General features: G+C 35.2%; 1 long non-coding RNA gene across 1 annotated transcript in view; it reads right to left on the reverse strand.

The window, feature by feature from the left end:
* LOC141552683 (uncharacterized) overlaps window positions 1–13,677 on the reverse strand; it is a 72,102-nt gene extending 58,425 nt beyond the window's left edge. The window contains exon 1 of the long non-coding RNA XR_012485238.1: window positions 13,594–13,677. This is a non-coding gene — a long non-coding RNA (uncharacterized LOC141552683). The remainder of the gene's footprint in view (window positions 1–13,593) is intronic.
* Window positions 13,678–13,734: the final 57 nt, after the last annotated feature.

Below are 13,734 nucleotides of genomic sequence, written 5' to 3' on the forward strand. Positions count from 1 at the left end.
GGAAAGTGCTCTGGATTTGGAGTCAGATGATCTGGGCTAAGTACTGCCATTTGTTCTTAAGAAAGCTATAGTTTCTGTGCATACCCTTTGACCCAGCAGCGCTACTACTGGGATTATATCCCAAAGAAATACTAAAGAGCGGAAAGAGACATATATGTGCCAAAATGTTTGTGGCAGCTCTTTTTGTTGTAGCTAGAAACTGGAAGATGAATGGATGTCCATCAGTTGGAGAATGGTTGGGTAAATTGTGGTATATGAAGGTTATGGAATATTATTGCTCGGTAAGAAATGACCAGCAGGAGGAATATAGAGAGGCTTGGAGAGACTTAAATCAACTGATGCTGAGTGAAATGAGCAGAACCAGAAGATCACTATACACTTCAACAACAATACTGTATGGGGATGTATTCTGATGGAAGTGGAAATCTTCAACATAAAGAAGATCCAACTCACTTCCAGTTGATCAATGATGGACAGAGGTAGCTGCACCCAGAGAAGAAACACTGGGAGGGGAATGAAAATTGTTAGCACTAATATCTGTCTGCCCAGGTTGCATGTACCTTCGGATTCTAATGTTTATTGTGCAACAAGAAAATGATATTCGCACACATGTATTGTACCTAGACTATATTGTAACACATGTAAAATGTATGGTATTGCCTGTCGTCGGGGGGAGGGAATAAAGGGAGGGGGGGTAATTTGGAAAAATGAATACAAGGGATATTATAAAATATATATATATATATATATATATATATATAATAAAAAAAAAAAAAAAAGAAAGCTATAGTTTCCTCCTCTATAAAATGAGGAATTTAGACAGTTCAGAGGTTCTTTACCTTTTTAATATCATAGACCCTTTTGAAAGGCCAGTGAAACTCTTTTAAGAATAATTTTTTAATTCATAAAATAAAATACATAAGGTGACAAAAGGAAATCAAAAATTAGTGAAAATAAAAATCCAAATTCCTGGGCCCTCTGAAACCTAGACATGTTCTCCATACTGGGACTAAATGATCTCTCAGTTTGCTTAGAGTCTTACTAGGATTTTATACCTAAGGGTGGAAGAGGGCCAGGGACAAACAAATAGATGGAAAATATGAGAAATGGATTGTTTATAAGACAGTCAGAAATTGCCCACAAGTGTACAATCTTTCTGGAGCATTCTCTGAAGATTAGTTTGGTCTATCTGGACTGGGCTCTTCTCTAGCTCTCTGGAATTTCCTCAGGGACTCCTGAGCCCAATTGTGAGTCTATTTGTTTTTCTGTGGGTTTGCTTAAGCATGAAATAAGAACTTTTCCAATTCAGTAGCATGCTACCTCCAGAATTTCCCCAACCTGAAATGGATAGGAAAAGCAGCCCATTAAACCTTGTCCTCCATTAAACCTTGATTTTTTTTTTAAATAAATTCCCTTGCTCCTCCTCCATTCTTTCCCCATTGAACAACCATTTGCTTTTGGGAACAGATGTAATGACTGAAAGTCCTCTCCCACCTTGCTGAAGTTGGCTGGCAACAACTGCCCATGACCTTGTCCACACGTGGCCTTTCCAGATTGTAGTTTCTGTCTTTTCTCATCACCTCTTGGCTGGCTCCATGTCCCAGTCCCCAAAGGGCCAGAAGGTGAGCAGCCTTAATGACAAGTGGGCAAAGGGCTGTTTTGTTCCTCAAGAGTGGTTCGGTTTACGCAGGACAGGGTTCACTGGGGAGAATAAGTGGGCTTTTACTGCAGTTTCTCCCTTAGTATCAACATCAAGCTGAAGGAGGACAGTGTAGTGAAGGTGAATAGTGCTTTGCTTAAATTCCATAGGGAACTCCTTCGATAGAGACAATGCACACTCTGAAACAGCTGTTATTTGTGAGCACCTAGAGGGCATTTTCTGTCTTGGGATGCTGACACAGGAAAACAGTCACATTTCCCTGGCTTCGCTTTAGGGAATGTTAGTCACTGCAGCTGCAGCCAGCACTGGGAAGCTTTATGTCTTTTACACAGCAAAGCCTACTTTTATACGGTATTTTTATACCATAAAGGCTACTTTTACACAGTAAAATTTATTATTATAGTCTTTTCCACACCCATCCCCTAAGGTTGACCTAGTCAGTTTTGTGACTCCAATTTTCAGATGAAGAAGTTCATTCACAGAGAAGTATAATGACTTTTCTACATCCACTTATCCAATAAGTTCATTGTTGACAGGGCTACAACGGGAATATCTAGGATTTTGCTAGCTATTGAGATTATTAAATCCTTTTGCAGTATGGGAATTCTTGGGTTAAAAGTCAGGTAGAATTTTTATGATAATTGAAGGTTTGCAAAGTGTTTTTTATGTGTTCTCTCATTTCCTCCTTATAAGGATTCAATAGGCTCCATTTTACAGATGCATCTCACTACTAGTAAGTGCCTGAGGCAGTATTTGAACTCCAGTTTTCCCCACTCCTACAGCATTTTATGCACTGAACCACCTTTTAGGTGAACTATGCAGAATGATTGCATGGTTTTTACTTTAGAATAAGAGGTATTTTTTTAAGGAGATGGGGATGCTGAATATAGACTATTTAGCTCATGGATGAGCATAGTATAAGAGGAAATACCAAGTACAATTACCATTGAGGAAATAATTAGCTTAAAAGTATATAAATTTATCAATAATGACTTCTATATAATAAAAATACAATTTTTAGATTTATGGCAAACAATCATTCTTGGCAAAGACAATTGCCAGTGAACATCCTTGGTCATACATCAACATGAATTGTTTTATCAAAGGCAAAGAGAAAACATGAGAATGAGGTCAAAAGGAGAGGAGAGGAAAAAAGGAAGAGAGGAAGGAGAAGAATCACTATCCCATCAGAATGAGGCATTGCCCCTTTACACTGGGAACTTTACTAGAAAAAAGACAATTTGGAACAAGAGAATCCCAAAATCCATTCTGAAAACTGAAAGCTCTCTCTGTAGGGTTGGTCTTCATGAAATTAAGAGGGTCCTACTTTACTGGACAGCGGAAAGTCATTCCCTTAATTCTGCGATTTGGAAAGGGATGTTCCTGTATTGGTGAGCTAGGTGGGGAAAAGGTTAGGGTATTCTATCTTTATCTCCCATTCAAACAATTAGTATTAGTGATGACTCCTCATTAGTATTAGTAACATTCATTTATGCTTACAATGTTGTTTTAGCCATTCACTCATTCAATCAATAAACATTTATTCAACCTCTGCAATGCTCAAAACATTTTGTCAAGTACTAGAGGTGGAACTAAGTTTAGAAAAAACTGAGAACTTACTCTAATGAGATTTAGCTTTTAACTAGAAGATAAGACAAATATGCAGGTAAATATACACATTATATTAGAGATGTGTATTAGAGATGAGCCAAACAAAGTGCATCATGGAGTCTAATGATGGAACAGTTTTGACAGAACTTAGGGATCCATTCTCAAAATAGTAGAAAGAGGAAATGATTACACATGCTTGGAAAAAATCATGGGGCTTATTATAAAAGCAGTAATTCAATCCACAAGCATTTATTAAGTATTACTTTGTTAAGTACAGAAGAAGCAATTCCTGTTTGAAGGAACTTACATTCCTTCTCATAAAGAAAGACAACAAATAAATAAATATAAAGAGAATAAACATAAAATTAAATTAAAGGTAATTAGGGAGGGAAGATGCTAGCAATTATAGAGGATCAAGAAAGGTTTCATGTAGCTGTAGAAGCTTGAGCTTAATAAGGAGATTGAAAGATTATTATTAAGGGCCTATATTCTACTCTCCCATTTGTAAAGTTATTTGTTTATAAAGGACATCCTTGCTGAAGGCATGAGAAGAGACCTGGCAGCCTTTTTCAAATGATCTACTACATTAGACTACAAATCTACACTATTAACCCATGTAGAAACTACAAAATTTTACCAATCCTATTGTTTATTGACTAAAAAAAAGATATGTTAGAAAAAAATACCCTTCTAAAAACCCTCCTCCAACAAGGCATTTCCCACCAATATATTAAAATCATGTTAAACTCCTTAAAAGATGCGACTATAGATAACCTTGTTCAATGACTATCTAATTAAAACTATCCAGTGAAGTGTATGCTTGCCAAAAGTTGTTATTCCACAGATAATGTTCAGCACAGAATGCCAAAAGAACCCTCCTTTTTAAATGGTACAATCTTTCAGGTTTCTGGGGTTCATCGTGCTGGTTTTCAACCCCTGGAACACTAAGATTTCTCATTGATATTCATTATCATTCAAAAGTTTTGTTTAACTTCCCATAGAAAAAAACCCAAATAGATGAAGAAAGCTTACTGTCCAAACTATGACATGTAGTTGGATGAACAACCCATAGAGTTGGTGTATCAGTTAATTACCAAATTTGATGGCCTTCACTTAGTCTTCATTCTTCTTGCTATCTTTGCAATGTTGGATACTATTGATCACCATCACTTAAGAAGCTCTTCTCTTTTGCAAGACTATGTTCTATCTTAATATTTCTTCTACCTGCCTAACAATCTTTCTTTCTCTCCTTTACTGAATCATCACCCATAATCTAACTGGATATGTAGCCTCAGATATTCACCTCTTTTATCTATTTCTTTGTTTTACTCTTTCCCTCTATACACAAAAATTTTTGAATATTGTGATAAATTCACTTCCCTTGGCAATATCCTTGGAAAGATGTGGCTACATTACCAAGGTGAGTTCCATGTTTGGGAAGCTCTGAAAAAAAGTACAGGAAAGAAGTATTAATTAGACTGATTACCAAACTGAAGGTCTACAGAGCTGTTACAGTGTATTATTGTAGATCTGTGAAACCTGAACAGTCCAGCAGCATCATGCTGAATCACTTCCATTTGAATCACCTTAGGAAGATTCTGAAGATCATCTGGCAAAATAAGGTACCAGACATATGAGGTCTTTTCTTGAGTTGAATTGCCAAGCTTTCCAACTCTACTGCAGAGAGAACAATTCTGATGGGCTGGCCATGTTGTCTGAATGTCAAACATATGTTTTATAGAGAACTCACAGAATGCTAGCATAGAGATACAAAAACACTCTCAAAGTTTCTTTAAAGAACTTTGGAATCAACTGTGAGACACAGAAGATACTGGCACAAGTCTGCCCAGAATGGTGTGCTGCAGGAGCAAAGAATAACTGCAATAAGTCAAAAGAAATGTGAAATGTGAAAATTTAGAGCCATCTCCACTCTGAATGTGTGTCCAATCTGTGGTAGATTCATTTAGGCTCCATTCATCTCCCTAATTTAGGATACTATTGATCACCATTATCTAAGATGCTCTTCTCTTTTTCAAGACACTATTCTTCATTTTCCTGTGGTAGATTCTTTTGAACTTGTATTGGTCTGATCAACCACAGTCAGACACTATTGTTTGTTGACTAAAAAAAAATCTAATAGAGAAAAATACCTTTCAAAAAACCCTCCTCCATTTCCCATGAATATGTTAAAATCTTTCCATATTCCTTACAAGATGTGACAGTACAGATAACCTTGTTCAATGACTCTCTAATTGTACATTAACCCTAACATAGTGATATGGTCCTTTTTGAGCACAATGGACAACAATCAACTGACCATGTACTACCTCTAATATCTAAACACACTGACATATTGCTGTGTTTGTTCAATCGTTTTTCAGTCATAACCATTTTTGGGATTTTCTTGGCAAAAATACTGGATTGATTTGCCAGCTCGTTTTATGATGAGAAATTGAGGCAAATAGATTAAGTGACTTGCATGCAAAGAGTCACATAGTAAATAACTATCTGAGGCTGGATTTGAACTCATGAAAATGCAACTTCCTGATTCCAAGCTCAATACTCGGTACAATTTCACCACCTAGCTGTCACTATATATGTATATATGCACATGTATGTATATATGTACATGTATGTATATATGTGTACATGCATGTACATATACATATATGTATATATATTTCTTTTGGTAACCTTAACCTCTCCTAGGAATTCAATTATTATCTCTCTAATGATTACTCCAAGGTCTATATATCCAACCCTATTCTTTCTCTTGAACTAATTGCCAATGATCAATTCAATATTTAACTAGTCAGTGTATAGGCTTCTCAAACTTAACCTGCCCAAAACAGAATCTATCTATCCTTCTTCCAAAGTTCCCTGTAATTGTTGAAGGTGCCATATTCCCAATCACCCAAGTTTGCAACATCAATAACATCCTTGAATTCTCACTCTTATTTATATCATATATCCAATTAATCATATTTACCTTCTTTTTACTCATACAGTCATCTCATTCAGAGCCTTGTCAAAATAACTTCGTCTCTCCCCATTCCAAACTATCCTCTCCTCATCTACCAAAGTGATTTTCCTTAAGAATAGGTTTAATTATACCAATTACCCTGTTCAACAATCTACTATCTATTATCTTCAGCACCAAATATAAAGTCCTTTGACGGTTAGTGCCCTTTACAATCTAGCCCCTTCCTTCCTTGACATTTTTTCCCAAGTGCTACTCTGCTCCAAATGCTCTATGATCCATTGGTATCATCACCAATGTCCTTCAAACATAACATTTTCTTTCCCATCTTAATGCCTCTGTACTGATTCTCCTTCTTGCCTGGAATATTCTGCCCCTTATTTTCCCTAACCTCCTTCCAGATTCAGCTCAAACCCCATCTTCTTCAAGGATTTTTCCTGCTTTTCCAGTCAATTAACTCTTCCCCTTTCTAGGGCTCATTTCCTTCTATACTATATATTTTACATTATTTGTATTTTGCTTCTTCTGTTAAAATGTAAGCATCTTAAGATCAGACAATTTGAATTTTTCCTGTATACTTAGAACAGTGCCTGGAGTTTTGTAGTTAATAAATAATTTTTGATTGATTTAGCAAATGTCAAGGATATAGAAGGTATTTCTACTAAGGTCTTATATCCTTGTCAAATCTGAGATTCTATGATTCCCCATAGGATTTTATTCTTGGCAGCTCAGTGGTACAGTGGATAGAGCTCTGGGCCCAAAATTGAGAAGATTTTAGTTCAAATCCAGCCTCAGATACTCTAACTGTGTGATCCTGGGCAAGTATTTGTCCTCTATCTATTTCAATTTCTTCAACTTTAAAAATGAGGATAATAATAGCACCTATATGCCAGGATTGTTGTGAGAACCAACTATCATAATATTTATAAAGTGCTAAGCACAATGCTTGATACATGTAGGTGCTTAATTAATGCTTGTTTCTTTCCTTCTATATTGCTCATGTAGTCCAGTGATCTAGTAATCCAGTTTTTAGCTTGCCTTGCCAACTTGGCAAATGTTATATTGAAAGTCGCATTTCTCTCCTAAAAGGAAGGAAGGAAATAGGATGCATCTCAGACGCTGAAGAATGTTTGAGAATGTATTTTTTTAAATAGCCCCACTGCTATTCCTGCATTCGATCCATCTGTCCCTGACTGTGCTGAGTCTGTGCAGTTGCAAGCTACACCTGTTTCACAGATAGGCAGGGATTTTTGGATGAAGGCCAACTCAGCAGGTGGATGCTGAGGGTTGGCAGCCACAGTGCCTAGATTTTAAAATCTTTTTGTAACTTTAAAAGAAAAAAAACACTTAATAAAGGGGAAATACTACTGATTCAGAAACATAAGGGAGGGGGGAAGCAAAACCCGATGCATCAATTACAGCATTGCCATTTCCAATGATGATTTACTCTTTGCATTAGACTTTTGCAAAATAGCATCTAAGGGGAAAGGTTATCATTCTGCGTGTGACCATCAAAGTGCACATGGAAAATATAATTGTGGGCATAATTAAATTTGTGCCAGTGAACACATCAAGCAATTTGACAGAAGCACAGAACCATAGACTGATTAGGAAAAGATCTCAGGGGTTATCTCCAGAGGTATCAAACTAGCAGCTCGCTGACCACATAGGCCAGAAAGAATCCGCTGAATCAGATTAAAATTTAATTGGGAAATACTTAACAAAATACACAAAATAAAACATAGATAACATTATATTTTAAAATTAAATCAATTTGTATCTCATGGTGATCCTTAAATATGGATTAATGACCCTTTAACTAGTACTTGACATCACTATTCTAGACTAATATATCAGTCAGCAAGTAATTAAGTACTGTGATAGGAACCAGGGATGCTAAGAAAAAATTAAATAGGCCTTACCCTCAAGGAGCTTGTTTTCTATAGGTATAAACAACAACAACAACAACAACAACAAAAAAAAAATATATATATATATATATATATATATATACAAACACACACACACACACACACACACACACACACACACACACACAACTTAAGAGTTTGCTTTGTTTTTTTGTTTTTTGATGGGGGGAGTATTAACAGGTAGAGAGATCAGGAAAGACCTCATCTACAAAGAGATAATTGAGTGACTGTCTAAGAAAGAAGCTAGGGATTCTAGGAGGAAAAAATAATGAAGAAATAAATAAAAATATCCCAAATGGACAGGAAACCCTATAGAAAGGCATGGAGTTGAGAGATAGGATCTTTAGAATTAAAAATATCTAGTAGTCTTGTTTGGCTGGCTCCAAAGCTAAGTGAAAGGGAGTAATGTATTTAACATGATTAGAAAAGTCAACTGTAGGTAGGTTGTAAAGGGATTAAAATGCCAAACAAAAGAATTTTTTTTTTCCTCAAAGGTAATAGGGAATAATTGGAATTTGTGACCAGGAAAAGAGATATGGTCAGACTCATTCTTTAAAATGATATTTTAACAACTGTTGAAGATGAATTAGAGAGGAGAGATGTTTGAGTTAAAGACCAAATAGAGATCATGTTATTGCAATAATATAGTCTGATGAGAAGTCATAGTCCTGAGAATACAGGCAGAGTAAATGATTAATGAAAGAATAGGTAGAACCAAAGATATTTGATAATTGATTGATTATGTGTGATGAGAATTAAGAGTCAAGAATGACTGATTTAGAGGTGTTCTGGGCACAATACTAAAAATTTTGTGAGAACTGACTTAAATTTTCAGTATGAGCACTAACACCTCAGAAATCTTCAATTATTAGAAAGCAGGGCTTGATTTGCTGTTTTGTTGATTATCTAGACTAAACATTATCGTAATAATACAGATTAAATTGAAAAGTATAAGCATACTTTTTCCCACTGAATAGCTATAGTTAAATATTTACCTACATACTGCTGTATTACTAAATAGACATAGTTCGAGCTCAGCAGGAGTTCTTTAGAAGGCTCAGGTAATCATCAGACTAAAGACTGTGTTACTAGAGCCTAAAAATAATAATAATAACAATAATAACACTATTGCTGCTGTTACTATTACTACTACTAACTGGCCTTTATATACCACTTTAAGATTTTAAAAACGCTTTCATATTCATATTTCATATTCATTCTCCTTTGCCTTTCAACACACCTTATCAGAGGTTATGTTGACTAAAGCAACAGAACTAGAGAATTTCTGAAGAGAGATGTTATATGAAGGTCTTTCCAATTCATATATTTTATAATTATCTTATTCTCATCCAATCTCTATTCAAAGCTTGAATCTCCACTACAAAATGCTAAATTTGTAATCAAGTTTTCACTGAAATCCCAACAATGAGATCCCAGCAAACTTGTTACTTAGGAAATGGATCTATTCTGCTTTAGGACAGTTATTATTAGTAATTTCCCCCTTCTGTTTAGTGGAAATTTGCTTCCCTATAACTTCCTCCCTTTGCACTGTTCTATAATAAATCATAGAACAAGAATAATTCCTTTTATACATAAGAAGCCTTTAAATATTAGAAGGTAATTTCTTAAGCATTTTGAGGAGAGGGACTGTATTTGTAGACATGCACAGTGCCCAGAATAGTCATTTAATACATTTTTTGTTTAATTAAATGTAATTTTCCCTCTCCATAAATCTTCTTTTCTTGAAGCTAAACATTTTTTACTTTAATTGATCCTTTTAAATCATGGTCACTCTTTATGGATTGTCCTCCTCTGGACACATTGGAGACAGACAACAGTCTTCCAAAAATGTGCCACTTAGAATAAGATACTATATTGGTAATATTGTTTGTTGCCTGGGCAGATACTATTGGACTATCAACTTTTTCATTTTGGATACGGGACACTACCTTTCCAGATAAAACTGAAGACAGGAATAGCTTTTTTAATTGTTATATCAGATTAATGCTTACCCATCCGGTACTGGCAAAATTATTTTTTTGAACCCAAGTACAAGACAACATTTATCCCAAATAAATTTCATATTTTTTGCTAGCATTAGCACACAATTCCAATCTATTTAAAATATTTAGTTACTATTTCTCCTTTTCTCTATTTGCTTTAAAGCAATATGGAATTCTTTCTTAAAACTTCCTCCTCTATTATTCTCCTTGTTCTATGCTTGTACCCCTTTTCCATCTGTCTCCATCTGTCTAATTACTAAATCTTTTCTGTGTATGTCGTAGTATGTAAAATGCCATGGAGGATAAAGGAGAACATTCTCTTTTCCCCTCTAGTCTCCATCTCCATTCCCTTCTAGTCCATTCAGAAATATCCTCATATTCTTCATTATGCAGCCCAAGATCAACCAACTGCTTCATTTCTCATCTTCCATTCCTGATCAAACTGTAACCATCCTAACCCTTCCTCTCCTTTCCTCCATTCTCAAAGGATGAAATGGACCACTCTTAAGCCATTTCCTGAATACTTTCCTTCTTCATTCACTGTCAAACATTTAGAAAAAGTAGACTTCATTTTCTACTTTCATTTCCTCAGCACCTTCTCATCCCCCATACCTTTGCAATCTGTCATCTGTTCCTATTGATAAAATTCTCTCCTAGATCATTAATTGAGTTCTTTCATTGTCAAAAACAATTTTTTTCCAGTCTTCATTCTCTTTGATTTTTCTGTAGTATTTTCGTAATAATGGAGTCTTCCTCTCTATTTAATATGCTCCCTTTCCTTGAATTCTAAGACTGTGAATTGATGGTTCTTTTCTTAATGTTCCTTCTTTGTCTCTTTTGTTTATTTTTTGCATTCCCTTAATTCCTTAAATGTGGATATTACTCATCACCTTTTTGGTGCTCTTCTTTTCTTTCTTTATAGTCTCTTACCCTAGGTAGATTTATCCACTCCAGTGGTTTCAATTAACACCATTATGCAAATAGATCCCCAAAGCATACTTTTACTCCAACTTATCCTCATAGCTACAGTTCTAAATTTGCAATCACTGGATAATTCTACCTGGATGTTCCACTGTGATGGGTGTGAGGGACAAAATTTCAGAGGCTAAAGAAGTGGTCAGTCTCTTCTGTCAATTTCTGACTACTTAGAAGTGAGTCATCTCTAAATAGAAGATAATGTGAGGAGTGTGTCAGAAAGAATGAGAAAGGAAAATGCAGCTCATGGAAAACATGAACCCTATTGAAAAATGTAAGTTCAACTTCAACAACGATACTGTATGAAGATGTATTCTGATGGAAGTGGATATCTTCAACATAGAGAAGATCTAATTCAGCTCCAGTTGATCAATGATGGACAGAAATAACTACACCCAGAGAAGGAACACTGGGAAGTGAATGCAAATTGTTAGCACTACTGTCTATCTACCCAGGTTACTTATACCTTCGGAATCCAATTCTTAACGTGCAACAAGAAATTTGGTTTTACACACATATATTGTATCTAGGATATACTGTAACACATTTAATATGTATAGGATTGCCTGTCATCTAGGGGAGGGAGTAGAGGGAGGAAGGGGAAAATTTGGAAAAGAAGTGAATACAAGGGATAATATTGTAAAAAAAGTTATCCATACATATGTACTGTCAAAAAATTATAATTATAAGGGTAATTTTTTAAAAAGTTAGAAAGAAAGAAAGAAAGAAAGAAAGAAAGAAAGAAAGAAAGAAAGAAAGAAAGAAAGAAAGAAAGAAAGAAAGAAAGAAAGAAAGAAAGAAAGAAAGAAAGAAAGAAAAATATAAGTTCAGTTGACAGGGCCCTGAATGGAAACAAGAGTTAACACTCCAGCTGTCATGATCTTGTCAGGTGCTTTCAAATGGGACATAGCAGGATATAGTGGATAGTATGCAGAATTTGGAGTGGAACAGAATGAAAGATGATTTGGAGAAAAGATAGATTAGAGGCAAGAAAACAAGGTAGGAGGTTATTACAATAAATTAGAAGAAATAAAGCGAACAATGGTGGTTTCTATGGAAGTAGAAAGTAGCAAAGAGATTACAAGAAAAATCATGACCATAGAATGAACATATTTTAAAAGATGATCAGATGTATGGGATGAAGGAAAGAGAAGAGTAAAAGATGACCCAGAGTTTATAAACCTTGATGTCTAAGGAAAGGATGGTGTCATTAAGAGAGATAAATTATGGAGAAGGAAAGACATTTCAGGGAATATGATGAATTCAATCTAGGAGGTGCTGACTTTGTTTGCTGAAGGGCATAATAGATGCCCAATCTCACTTCATGTCATTTATCTGCTTTGGCCCATATCACGAGTGCAAGACACTCCAATTTGGAACAAAAAGCCCATCTTGATTGAATCTCTTTTCCCAGAAATTTCCAAACTACACAAAGAATCCTTCCCCTTAAAGAAATAACTTCCTAAATTATTATGGAATTCAGCTATCACAGTCCTTTACATGAAACTATTTGAAGTGAAAAGAAATGCCAGTAATTAGAATAAAGTATGTATGGATATAGACACATACTATTTTTGTTAAATACTTTGGTAACACTATTGTCTTAGTTACATTTGCATTCTTGAACCTTCCCCCCAAGTATTAAATGGACTCTGCCCCTTATGTCCACTGTTAAAGTCACTCCCTACCTTTAAGATCCAAGTCAGGTTTTTCATTCTCTATAAAATCTTCTTTGACTTTTCTCATTTGAAAGTAACCTCTCCTTTCCTTTACCCTTCCCTCAATTCCTCACAGAAATTTGCCTAGACATTTCCTTTGTGCTTACCATTTTCCCTGCCTCTCATCCCATATCAATTATTTTTTTTTGTGCATGTTTCCCTTCACTGAACTGAGAGAAAGGTTTGTATAATCTATATCTGTATTTCTATCTGTTGAACATGGCATCTTGAACATAGTGGATGTGTGTGTATAGAAACATAGGCATATCTATAGATTGTATATTCTTGTTTATATATACATACATACTGTGTGTGTGTGTGTGTGTGTGTGTGTGTGTGTGTGTGTGTGAAATTTGAATAAGATAGTAAGATATAATACTTGTCCTCAAGGAGCTTATAGGGGATAGGGGATATAATACTCATGCACAAAAAAATATAATGAATTTATAATATGAAACATTTATCAGAGAGTTACAAAAATCAAAATTCAGAGAAGAAAAAAGTCACTTAACTGAATGGATAAGAGAAAACTTTATAGAGAAAATGGCAGTTGAGATGTTCTTTCAAGGGTTAATAAGATTCCAGTAGGAAGAAATGCATTAAAAAAGATTATTTCAGGGGAAAGAAAAAATATAAGGAAATCATGAAGTCTGAATAGTTCAAACCATGTTTGGGAAACCCTGATAAATGTAAAGAATATCAGATACCATCCTACCTGACCTGTATCTGACCAAGTAGTCCCTCTGCGATATTGTTAACAAGCATTGAACCAGATTCTGCTGGGAAGACCTCCAGGAAGCAGGAACTCAATACCTTTCTGATGTAAGAATAGGGCTTTAAATGGACTACTAGCTCT

The sequence above is a fragment of the Sminthopsis crassicaudata genome, chromosome 1, assembly GCF_048593235.1.
Source record: "Sminthopsis crassicaudata isolate SCR6 chromosome 1, ASM4859323v1, whole genome shotgun sequence".
Classification (NCBI taxonomy): Eukaryota; Metazoa; Chordata; class Mammalia; order Dasyuromorphia; family Dasyuridae; genus Sminthopsis; species Sminthopsis crassicaudata.